Raw genomic sequence first — 14,073 nt, 5'->3', positions numbered from 1 at the left:
TATTAAAAATTGCCTAGCAATTAAAAACGATGTGTTTCATAGAAAGTGTTAAAAATATTTCCTAAATCACACAAAGCATGTTCATAGTTTAAATTAAAGTAATTTAAACGAGTATTTGCGGGTGTCGTTATGATATTCAGATTAATTTACATAGCGAGGACTGGCCGCTAATTAAAGTTTTACGTTGCTCTTATTTCATAAAGTGTGTTTAAGCCGGATTGCAGTTTTGTGGAGAGATTAAAATTGTATGATCATGCTTATCTTCTCTTAATATTTTAAATATACTTTTGAAAAGATTTTTGGTAAATATACGAGAGTGGTGTTTAATCTATGTTTAAAGTAAGTACTCAACCCCGTTGCATAAACGAAATATTTTTGAATATTTAAAATGTCATTGCTTTATTGAATTTGCTCTGGGAGTATTAATATTCCAATTCTACTACAAATCGCAGGCATAATTTAAGCAAATCAGAACATCTTTGGCAATATTCTATATCTTTACATTTTTGATCGTGTATACGACATGTTATACAAACTTTTGACAAAAAAAAGCGTATCTCAAAACTACATTAACTCATTAGGAAAGTCTTAAACTATAACCTGAATAAACAAACCAAGTAAAAAGAAAAACTATTCCATTCGTAATAAAACTGCAAAATAAATGACGACGGTAACATAGAAAAATTAGGTTAATTAAACAACCCTCATAGTGGGTGCGAAGAATTATAATGCCACTTAGATACGCTACTCCATTAAAATCTTCTAATGAGTACACTTTGCTATTGCACCTGTGATGAAAGTAGATAATGAAAACGCTATTTACTTTATTTTATTGAATTCGGTTTACATTTTTTTAAGAAGCATTTTAAGGGACTCGAGGTTTTTTTTTAATTAATAATTGCTTATCTCCAAGAGAGAGATATAATAAAGATAAGTTTCAACACGTAAAAATCCCGTATTTTGTATCTATACTATACTAATATTATAAAGCTGAAGAGTTGTTTGATTGTTTGTTTGAACGCACTAATCTCAGGAACTACTGGTCCGATTTGAAAAATGCTGAGTGTTAGATAATAATAATAATAATAAGCCCGCAGGGCACCTTGAGGCGAGGTGACGGGGAGTAGCGACCCCGCGGTACCTGAGTGCTCCAGGGGGAAGTCACCCTTCCTCATCTCCGGCTTGCCTTAGTTGGCTGGTCGGAGTGAAAACTGACGAGGAAGCGGTCCCCCGCCTCTGGCTTGCCTTCATTGGCCGTCCAGAGTGGAGTCGCGAGAGCAGAGCTCCCACTCTGTTCGGAGGACGGATGCTGAGCGTAAGTGGCTAGTGGGCCAGTGATGCCAGACCCTCAGGGAGCAAGTGATCTGAGTTTAACGTCCAGCAAGGCCTCTCCGTCCTTCAGCCACTCACGTCCCTGTTGCCCCCTTGTTGCATTTTAAGCGACTAGTTTGGGGGGCCCAGTTTGTGAGTTGGCAAGTCTCCGCCTGCCATTCTTACGTGTTTTTAACATTGTTATCGGCAGGTGCCATAGTCCCCATAGATCCCAATTACCCATGTCCATTAGCACCCCATCCCAATAGCCCAAGTAGCTTTTCCCATTAGGTTTTCCATAGTTCCACACAGTCCGGTGATTGTCCTTGGGTGCATTTTATAGTGTGAACAGGGATAATCACCGGATTGTGTAACCATACATTTTAGAAAAATTAAAGTCGTCTAAAAAGGCCTCTACGTGTTGGCTTCGGCCCCACGCACGCCTTCCAAATGTCCGGGACTCTGTAGTCCCGAGATAAAAATAAGACGTACAAATAATAATAATCATTTATTTGCAGATAAACACGGTATAAAAGGTCTTACAATATTAAAATAAAAATTATTACTTTATTATTTATAGATAGCCCATTTATCGAGGAAGGCTATAGGCTATATATATATTATCACGTTACGACCAAAAGGAGCAGAGTAGCAGTAAGAAATGTTATAAAAACGGGGAAAATTTTGACCCATTCTCTCTTACGTGACGCAAGCGAAGTTGCGCGGGTCAGCTAGTAGATTATAGAGAATATATTCTTTTACTTCGATGTCTGCTACTATTAACTTGACAATAAACACTCTGCCTATGCGATGCAATCATTTTACTGTCTGTTATTAAATTAACTGTAAATTGACATTGAGAGACATAAATTGACAACGCCAACCAAAACACGGAAATGCTCTTTACCTCAATTATTTTAATACTTGTGTATAAATTTATTAAGCGCAATATTTATATTATTTATTATGCTGTGAATTCATAGATTTAGATTCACAGCACTAAAATAGAATTACTCTCATAAAAGTTGACTAAACTGTAAGTGAATAAAAAAAATAGCGTACCTAAAATAAAAACTGCGTTATACGATCAAAATGATATCGCTTAGCGATCGAGCGCGGGGCGTCAAAAATGCAATAAGTGCATGAGCGCGCGCCAAATGGTCGCTCGCATTAACTTGAATATATGGATATATCCCGCGTATTACGAGACCCTCGTGGATCTAGTTACATTATTGGCTTTAGATGGTTTTACTAGAATGTATGAATAGTATTGGATGTTAGAATAAAAGTCTGTTTGAATTACAGTATAGATGATAGAGTTTCAAATATAATCTATCGAATTTGGCTCTACATAAATAATACGACGGTACAGTAGTGTTACATGATCAAACATTATACTGTTATTTTATAGTTATTATCCACTACTTATCCTATTTCCAAACACAATAATGATAGCTACTTTTTCTTCTGGATTGTAATTTACAAATCTATTCAAAGGGTCACCAGAATATGACAGAATCCACAGATTTCATTCATAATTGAAACGACAAATACTTCAAATCCGACACGGTAACAGAACCTTTTAATTAATAACCAATTTGATTCTCGTTTAAAAAAGAGGGGAAAATAAAAAATCTGCCTTTTGATTTATTAATTTGGCGTTCGTTACGATTGTGAGAAGTATAAATCCAATCAATTATGGCGCCACGTTCAACAGTCGGCCTAAAAAATGTTCTCGCCCGTTATTGAAAAAGTTTTTTTGTAAAAGCCGAGTGCACTTGAGTTTTGAAACACCATTGACTTCGTCGAGAAATGTAATTATTGTTCGTTCGATGTATGAATGGGGATATAAAAGATCAGTTTTGGGAGTGTTCGTTGATTTCTGGAGTATATTTTGAGTGAATACGATTATAGATAGCATCTTACAGGTTGTAGCAATATAGTAGCGATATAGCAATGTATGTTCCGACCAAGAGATGTAAATGCTTAGACTCCTATTATAGTACCTAAAAAGCTTTATTGTTGCCTAATTCTCAAACCAGTGTACAATTCTCGATGAGAGCATAAATACTGTCAGTAAAATCAATGCACTAATTAAACGCCTTCAAAAGTAACCTAATACGTGGAATAGCAATTAGGGGCACGCGAACCAATGGCCAATTTACAATCGTTAGATTCAATTTCCTAAACCAAAACGCTTGAACAATGCAAAGGCATGTTTGTATAGCCACACTATTCAGTAATTACTGCGTTCACATAGTTGCAATCATGGAATTTGTATTCGCTTTGTGTATGAAGAATCTTTAATGAACCAATTCGGGGCGTGATCATTGTTCGCTGTAGATCGGTTAAATAGAGGCTCGTTGAGTGGTTTCGAGTATTGAACAATAGCATGCGTTGCATACAATGTTGCAGGAAAAATATCTGTTATATGATGTTACTGTATCGAACTGAGCTTTACGATTCGCAAGCCTATATGTTTGATTGAACATATACCACACTGATGAGTGAAACTAAATGCATTATCTTTTTCTTTTCAGTATTGTTTACCCGACCCCAGGGAAAACTCAAGCCTAGATATAATGGTAATTTAACTTACTTATCGAGACAAGCTTTGTTATTCAAACATTTCAAACGAATCGTATTTCCAATTCCCGCCAGTTCCAAGCTTCCAACACCAGACTAGACTTAAACAATTTAATAGTCATCCGCAAACTAAACCGCTAAACGTTTCAAACGGAATATTTCCGCAGTTTAAGCGCTTTTTTGGTTCATAGCGGTTAACTGAAATTTTAATAAAGTTTGTTGGTAAAAAAGTCGGATGCGCGAGGTAAAATTTCCAAATACTCGTAGATTGCGTCAGGACCAATAGTGCGGAGTGAAAGTGCTTTTAATGGCCGTTTGATCCGTCCGTGAGGGAGTAATGGGAAAAATGTGGGGCTTATATAAAAATGTATGGAGGAAGTTCCTTCGGATGGTTCATTGCGCTAATGGCACGGAGCTTAGAATAGGTTTTAAGGGTCATCGATTTCTGTCGTTACATCGTTGTAATGGCAAAAAAATGGGTTGCTCTGCTACTAAAGCAGGGCTGCTCACTTGAAGCGAATTCTTCATCGAAAAAACTATGAAATAATCCAATATTTTTGCTGTTTAAGATATTTTTATTTAAATGTGTCGCAGTAAGAAGTGATAGGAATGGTTCTGTGTGACCGTGTATCGTAACGCAATTGATTAAGCGCGAACCCAATACAAAAAAGGGACATTTCATCAATTGTAATTCGAAAACCGACGATGGTCTTATTACGGATTCATAATAGGCATTCGACGGCCGCAAATTGCTATCACCCTGTGACTACAGGGTTTATCGATTTCTGCTGAACTTCTTATTGTGAGACAAATTGGATCCGGACATTTTGCTTAGCAACGACCTTAGTAGAGACTTGAACGGGGTTGGTTGAAGTAATGACATAATACGGATGTACGAGGTCTTGTGCAGATCTGGCCTTGTGTGTAATATAGAATGGATGATATTTAATGGTTTGGATGGACGAGTCGTTTTCGTTCATATTAGATTCTTACAGTACAGTTCAGTATCGGACGTAGTAGCAATAAGTGAAATAAGAACACAACCGAACAGGATAGTATTACAGAACGAAGAAGGTAGAATATAAAGTTTCTTCAACTGTCGACGATCGAATTAAGAATAACGAGTAAAATTATATTCATATCTCGTTTCAATTTGATCCGTATAGGAATCGGCGTAGAGCTATGTAACGCTAATAGGCAGATATTATAATAATACGCTTGAGAACTCCAGGGAAATACTGAAGGTATCGAGTTGAGAAAAGCCAATGACTTTTTTCCTCATGACATCCGACCCTCAGGGTCAATAACCTGTGTAAATAAACCTGTTAACAAGTTGTAAAAGTTTCACGTATTTTACTCGGTAATGATCGGAATCGGAATGTTTTGGGTACAGTTTAGAGTTACGGCTCTGACGGTTGTTATTTGTTATTTAAATAGAAGTTTTGAAGCAGTGATGGACCGGTGAAAAACTGTTGGGTTGACAAGTTAGCGGTTCAAATTACGTGCGTAGAATTTTTCAAACTTTTATAGAAAGTTTTTTTAACGTATGTGGAATTAGAATATAGTGTTAAAATCGTGCATTTGACTAGAACCACAACACTTAAAATAACGATGAAGTATTTTAAGCAGATATGAAAAAAAAAATAGTATTACTTTCATACCCGAAAGTTCTCTAAAAAAAATTATCTCTATAACTATAACTTACATAATTGCCTGCTACCAAGCTTCGTTCGACATTTTATTCAACGAAGAAGCAAAAGTTATTTATAGAAGCATTTTATTAATAAAACACAGATCTCTCCTTACAGCACGTGTCACGCAAGCTGTAAGCACTACACAAAACAATTCCTTTGAAAAATCCATTGTAGCTATTTGAGTCGCTTCAGAAATCGTCGGTGGAATATCAAAACGTTTACAAGAGTCCCCGTTCACCCCGTTAGCTGTAAACGGAGCGACACACTGTAAAAGCTCCAACAGCTATTGTTTTAGAGAACAATAGGCAACACTATTGTAGCGATCGCGGCGCTAACTGCATCACTGTGAGTTTCAGTTCTAGTTTTGATATTAATGTGTGAGAAATTGAATTGATATTGGTCAAGGCTAGAAAGCTAAAAATATGAGTAGATGCGGCCAAATGCAAACAACGCGTCAACATTTAAAGCAACTTATTGATAAATCCCCAACTCGCACTTGGACAGCGTAGTGGACTCAAGGTCTAAAGCCTTTCTCGTTCGGGAAGAGAAGCTATTCCAGAAGTGGGACAGTAATGAGTTACTGAAACAAAAAAGTGCAGGTAAATGTCATGGAATTTTAATGTACAGAGAATGCAGACCAATTCACAATATAAACCAGTATAGTGAGCGTATTTCTTTATAACGTCGTGCTAAACATACATTAGTTGTAAACGGAGTCAACTCTCGTTTAATTATACCAAGCACTGTCTTCACATTTCGACCGAGAATTTATGACTCGACTTGCGGATTTTCTCATATTTTGTAAGTGTAGTGAACCTAAGTTATATAACTTTTCCTTCTAATCTCATCTTCTTAATCTTGCTCCTCATATAAGTTCAAACATTCTACGTGAATTTAGTTCCAAGCTCAATCTATAACTCCAAGCACACAATTACAGGACAAGAGTTCACCGCAAAGAGCATTGAACGAGTGGTGTCCAAACATATTTTACACTTCGTTTTCTCTTCCAACCGTCGCATCGTCTTATTGGTTTTACGACAAATGTGATACTTCCATTAGGAAAAGACGTTTAGGAAAAGTATTGCGCCAACATTGGCTTTAGATTCCCCAATACTAAAAATATCATGCCAATATTGGGACCAATATTGGGGCACTAGTTTCAGAACAAAATGTTTGCGGCAATGGTTGGACCAACATTGTGGTTTATTTTTTGTTTACGTCACTTTTAGTAAGGGTTGTATTCAGTTTGTTCACGTAGAGTAATTTCCGTAGTATGTATCTGTGTTGGCTGTAGTGCATAGTGAATAGACTTTTTGTATTGGTGTAAAGTTTCGCTTCGATATTCGCTGCGAGCATTGTTAGAGTGACATGTTTCAGACTAGATTTTTTAAATTAAGTCTTTTGTATCGGTGCAGCGGGGGTTGTTTACTTTTGTGTTTTTTCCCTATCCTATTGAATATAATATCTAACTTTTAGTTCCGTTTTGACATGAAATTCTATGACTAGCGTATAACAATATTTTTTTAGAATTAGGTCAGACTAGGAAATGCTTTTACGCACGCATTTTGGACTTTCAAAATTTATAAATAAAAATCCGTGGCTGGAAAATAATCAAAATGCTCACCATCACGTCCCATGGCAACAAACAAACAAGCATATCCTCGCCGTTATTTATTTTCAATGAATATTTTACCAGTATCATTCGTACAACCAAATAACAGAGCCGACTTTATCTTTGAAGTTTCCTTATAGCAATATTCTTTATAGCTGCGGTGAACTCCGGGTCGTTTTTAATCAGGAAACAGTCAACTTCTGAATATATGCCTCGTAAAGTACGCTTGTACTTGCTAGGCTATATTTTTGACCGGTATAAGTTGGGTGGACCATCAAAAGAACCTAATGGTCCTTTTTATAGTAAACAGTCGTTACTAATTTGACTCCAATACCTAGTAAATATTATTTTGGCACGTAAACTTCGTATCGTGTTCTCTTCGTAAAGTGATAAACACTAATTTGATATGCTTGTTGTAAACTCTGGATTAAAATCTGCAATTCACAGTAACGAGAATACCAAAGTACTGAAAGTCATTTCAGCATCTACTTGGATTATCTTGTCCCAGTTTCCGTCTAACATCAAAGTCTGAACTACATATTCTACGGATCCTGCTTAACTACTAATCAGTGCAAATGATTGATAGTACTACAAATTGACTAAGAGTATTAAGGAGCTTGAATCGACGATTATCCAGTACTCTCTCTGATGTTCAAACCGCAGTCTCATTGACTAAAGCTTAAGGTATTTGCAAAAGCAGATTAGCTAGTAATTCTGATAGCATACAAACATGCATTGTTTTTCGTTTTTATATCAATAATAAATGGTGTATCGGTCTCGCAATGAGTTTCCTAGAGGCTGGAATTTACTTTATGATCTGGGGGCACGGAAGTGCCCCCGCAAGTCGAGCAAAAAAAAAGCGGCACGGCCGTAACATCCTTTTCTCGAAGCAATTCGGGCTATATTTGACACCCCTATAATTTCGTAGTGGATAAAACAAGGAGCCTGGATTTTCAGCAACTAATCAGTCATTGTATAAACACGGTATATTTAAAATTTCAGTCAATTTGAACCAGTAGTTTAAGAATGACAACTTGTTAAAATTTTGAATTTTGTCACTCACTGATTCACTGACTCACTGACTCACCGATCATCAAAAGTCTAAGGTACTTCTAGCAGACTTAGAAGCTTAAAATTTAGAATACAAATAGGGTTTAGTGTTTTAATCATGGGAAAAATTCAATATTTTCTAATTTCGGTCAAGTTTTCTAAATACACTAACTGCAACAATAACTTTGTAATCCCATATAAATGTATAAGATTACAAGGTTACATTTGCAGTTAATGAATTAAATTATTATTTCTGTAGAAAATAAAATAAATAGGTGTAAATATGTATCTACTATATGAGACATAACGGGAGGGGGTATAGGGTGGGTAAGGGTGTTTAGCCCATGAAACTGAACAACATTCCCATAGGAAAATATGTTGAATTATGAAAAAAATACGGCGTTCCATACAAATTGGACTTATGTTTGCTCTACAAAAAGAAGTGAGATGCCATCAAAAACATTCTGTAAAAACCTCAAGTCTCGCCGTAAAAAGTTGTGAGATCTATATAATACCAAGTCGATTAATCTATTTAGTCTCTACTTAAAGGACCTTCTGTCTTAAGTTATTACGTATGTTATTAACATGCCAATTTAAAAAAAAATACCTTTAAAACAAATAGATCGACTTGGTCATCGCAAGAAAACACAAATTCGCCATTAACATTTCAGGAGCATTAACTTCTCGTCGTGCTGTGTAGTGTGATACATACTAATAATCAAATCATGCGATGGCCAGGTCGGTCTATTTGTTTTAGAGGTATTTTTTTTAAATTGGCATGATAATAACATACGTAATAACTTAAGACAGAAGGTCCTTTAAGTAGAGACTAAATAGATTAATCGACTTGGTATTATATAGATCTCACAACTTTTTACGGCGAGACTTGAGGTTTTTACAGAATGTTTTTGATGGCATCTAATTTACAAGTAAATAGAATTTAGTAATATAGTCTAATAGTTGTATTCTAGTATAATAATAAGTTACATTTTTGGGGATGTAAGCGAATGAAGCATAAAGTGTTTGCAAGAATAATAGGGATGCTATAGTCTGTATCAGCTCTGACAGGAAAATGGTAAGATTTTATTTATATACGGTAGCTATTTGTATTTTGTGTGCAATAGAAAATCAAGACAAAATGGTTCGATACTTTGAATAATACGGAAGTCAGTTTGCCACTGCGGCGGTGTGAAATCTGGGCTGATCCGTTAGAAACTGCTAATTTATACGGAATTAATGACGTCACCGGCGTATTGCACCTATTAGCTACCTATTGGCTCTAACGCCTAACGTGCACAATATTGGTTGTGCCGGGGAAGCGTAAAGAAAATGTATTAAGTTTAAGTTTTAGATATTTACACTCTCCAATATAGTATAATAATAATTGATTGGATAAAGACATTTATACAGCGTTATGTTAGAATTGACGCGCACACATCTAAAATGCACGGTGCATTTTGTCGTCAAAGTCCTCGGTAGGTTGTTCTGAACTAGAACTAGCGCAGTAGATAAATACATTTTATAAGTTAGTGATCACACGCGAGGCTTAATGATTTTTTCTACTATACTAATTCACACTTACGATGGCACGATAAAGAAAAAGTCGGCAAATTAAACGAACAGCGTAAATACTTACACGTCCAGCTAATAGAGAAAAGGTCTAAGTACCATTATTCTTAGTTTACTCTATACAATTTAAAGAACGGAGTGCAGCAATTACTTCTCTAAAAGCTAGTAATCAGTCTGACTTAGTAATGAGCTGGCCGCATCAGGTGAACGGTTCCGGAGCAGTCCATTTAATAAACTTAACCACAAGCCAATAGGAAGCGGTTTTATACTATTCAATTAACTATGTTTTAGCTGAACATGTAGTAAAATGAATGATTTAAAGCGATACCTGGTGTGTAAAGTTAAAGTCAAATCAAATCATTTGTTGTAATACAAAGCGGGTGTTGAACTGCTCAATCAATCAATCCTTTCAATTTTTTTACCGACCGATGTGCCGACGTACAGACACAAAACGAACATGATCATGTAATATGTATATTCAGTTTTAATTTTTAAGTTTAGATCGAGGACGGATTTACAAACTCATCAATTGTGGTGATTTATCAGTTTATGTTTAAAGGCAGTCATCTAGGGCTTAACTTTGGTACGCTAATGAACTCAATATACACGGTAAGTATAGCCATCGTATAACCGTTATGTGCCTCTTTTTTTAACTGTATCCGTTCTACATAAAACTTCTCTACTTCCAAACTTTCAATCAACAAAAAAGTGCGAAATACGGTTATGGATCGTAAAATTCCCTTTTATAAACCGTAAATACACTTAACACATTTAAAAGCTTTTTCTCAGTAAGTTAAATTGCGTGCTAAGCTGAAAAACATGAAGGAACTCCTCACCTTTCAAGATTACGAGGATTTACGAGTACAGTTCACGGTTCGCAAATACCATTCACCCTTTCCCCTCGATCGAGTTTTACGATTCGGACAGGTATACTGGCTTAGGGTCAAGACTCACTAAAATAGCAGTTAAAAGAGTAAATACTATTTTTTTTTCTTTATTTTTATCCCATTATTGTCCCACGGTTGGGCAATAGTCTCTTCCCAAACAAGGAAGAAGTTAGACTTTGAGTTCACCACGCTGGCCAAGTGTGAATTGGGGACTTTGCATGCTCTCAATAAATGTATTGAATAATCCTAAGCTTTCGATCTAAACTGGTATGTTATAATGTATTATGGTGCATTAGTTATTTACCCAGTACCTGCCATTGATACGACTGTAATAGTACGTTTTACCTCTTATAAAATTTTGACTAAAGTAATATCAATAAGCAAAATTGCTTCGAAGTATCTTATTTTCGTTACATGGGATGGTTTTCTCCATTGCAATGTGTCTACGTCTTTATTTCGAAGCATTTATGTCCAGCTAAGGTCTTGTATACACATAAAGTAAGCTTTCTTTCGCTTCGTCAGAAGTTTGTGTAATGTGCTAGGTTTTCTGGAAACCTGTATTTCTTTTTTTATGTTCTCGATGTTTGTAAGATATTTTTTGTAGTATTTCTTCTATTAAATCTTTCCTTTGGCAATACCGTAACTTAATACAATAAATCCATGGAATTCCTTTTTATAAAAAGAAAATGTATCTGGTACTTTACCATCATTAAATTCTCAAAACAAGTTACATAGGATTTTAATCCACATCACTCAAACGACATGACTTTGCAGTTGAAGACAAAAATAGTTACTTATTACTTCATCTCACGATTGACCATTATCCTCCTTTTCCCACAATCTATAAAATCATCCGAAAATCCGTCCAGGAAAAAACGTCGCCCCATAACACATTCACTTTCACGAATCAATGGACAAATCATTTGTCAATATCGTTCCCGTACATTAAACACTATTACGAAATACTCCTTCACATATCCGCTGAGCAATCATATGGATATCTTTTCCTTGTCCCGTGATCATTCAATCAGCCACTCCCTCCTTGTGATAAACAGCTTCGGAAGAATGTAATGTACTCATAACTTGTGCACACGAGGTTTCGGAAGTAGTTACTACAACTTATGTGAGTGTGAGATTTGTAGGAGTGAAAATATCCTTAACTTTACTAAATTTTAAAGATATAAGAGACTTGTATACAGTATACAGGCAGTGTCAGATACATATTTATTCTACTACAAGATTACGCAACATATTGGATATCTTCCATGCCAAATATCAGCTAAAAATAATTATGTACACAACCTAAATAAGCCCAACTAAAAGCCTCACGAAGTAATGTACCTATAAAAGACAAGAATATACGCGGGTTTACTACACAATGGACAGCCTACTTATCTTAAAATGACATCCCAAAGTCGTATCAAAGAAGACCCTCACTCACCGTCCTATAAAACGTTGTCAACTGAGCAACAAAATGACCGAACGAACAGCCAAAGAACCCATATTTTCAATACCTAAGAGCAATTTATTGTTAAGCAATACATCTTCAGTGTCCTCACGGCGAGGAAAGGTTCGGAAAGGGTAAAATTCTTAGTATAAACTGACAAATTTATGTTTGTCATCCATATTTACGTGAGATATTTGCTCCCCGAACGCAAATGTACAGGTGGGCAATTTATGCGACGGCAAACATAAATTTGCTGCTCGATACGTTGAAGAATGCTAGTCGTTCGGTCAATGTTACTGTGTCGAATATTTTTTGGTACATTTTGTTGCCCCGTGAAAAAAGTCGATAGCATTTTTTTACCCAATATTCGTAAATTACAGTCCAAATAAAACGAGTTCCCTTTGAACACAAAAGGTAGGATGTGAATCAAATATTAAATTTTCATATTTTACAATACTCGTGCAGTTTTTCTAAAGCTTTTAAAATATATTTTAAAACGAATTCAATTGTTTTTCAATTCTAACTCATATTACAACACTTTGTGGCGTACGCGAAAATGGAAAATATTTTTAGATGGCTACCGGATTTTTATGTCAATGGAGTTTATTTATTTTACAATATTTTATTGAATAGTAGAATTTTTACATTTTATAAATATATTCCTAAAACTAAATCGGATACAAAACTACTCAACTTTTATTTTCCACGAATCTAAAACACAAATAACGATACGAATATTTCAATACCGAGAAATCCTAAAGGAAGCAATTTATCTGCTGTTTTAATGAAACGTTTCGTCCAGGAATCATATCAAAGTCAATAGTGAAATATATAAATATAAGAGAGATATTTGTTTTCAATATTTCCAGTGTTGAAACACGGATTGATTAAAACAAAGATAATATGACTGAGGGTATACAAACATTGATTCAATAATAAAGCTCGGGTGTGTATTGAAGATTCCGTAGTTTTTGTCTCTTTTGTACGAAATATACTATGGACATGCTTACGATATATTTGTTATCGAGAAATTTTAAAGTACTATTGCTATATTGTTCATTTATTTATCACAATTTGTAAGTACGAAATATATACAGGCATAGTAAAAATCTTTGTATACTGTCAGGTTTTTTACGAACATGTTTTGGTCGACTTACGGAAAGCGGAAATAACATTGAAGAAATTTAGTGATCTACATTCTTAGTAAAAGTCCCTTGTCACATACTAACGCGTCTTTCCGAATTACTCAAGGCTTAAATTAAATAAAAAGGTATAATGCTTAGGGCTGTCTACAAGTAGTAATGCGTAGCGTTTGACAGTCAGGAAACTTCATGGCACTGGTGATAGCTCCCGTAAATGTATACTTTCGATTGATGTTACATATAGACGTAAAAACTATTGACAGGAATGGACAACACAATGTTTATAACTTTTCAATCAAAGAACTGAAATGCTTGCAACTAATAGAGGTGAGTTAAATTCATCTCGTCTAATTCGTGCTTCCTAAAGTATCCTTCATACATTAATAACGCTCTAAATACATCTCAAAAAGTGCTGAATGTGTACGATCTCTTAACCCAATAAAAAGGTAAACGTCTATATAATTCAACAGAATCTTTATACTAAAACGGATAAGGAAGTGCGATTGACAAATGGACAATAAATTGAGATGGATAGGTCCTCTGTCTCGCCTTCAAGTATCGAACCCTTATAAATTATGTATTTGCTTGCAGTACGACTAAATAGACTCTAATAGACCCTTAGAACACGTTTGAGATATATTACGGCTTTTAAATACGCTTGTTCCCTTTTTGATACCGTCATAAGTCTTAATTTTAGTGGAGATTTAGGACATCTTCCGCCCATTTCAAGGTAAGCACTGCCATTTGTAACGTACTCTTTGGCAATGAGTACAGT

Source organism: Anticarsia gemmatalis, chromosome 10, assembly GCF_050436995.1.
Source record: "Anticarsia gemmatalis isolate Benzon Research Colony breed Stoneville strain chromosome 10, ilAntGemm2 primary, whole genome shotgun sequence".
Lineage (NCBI taxonomy): Eukaryota > Metazoa > Arthropoda > Insecta > Lepidoptera > Erebidae > Anticarsia > Anticarsia gemmatalis.
This window is presented reverse-complemented; position numbering follows the sequence as displayed.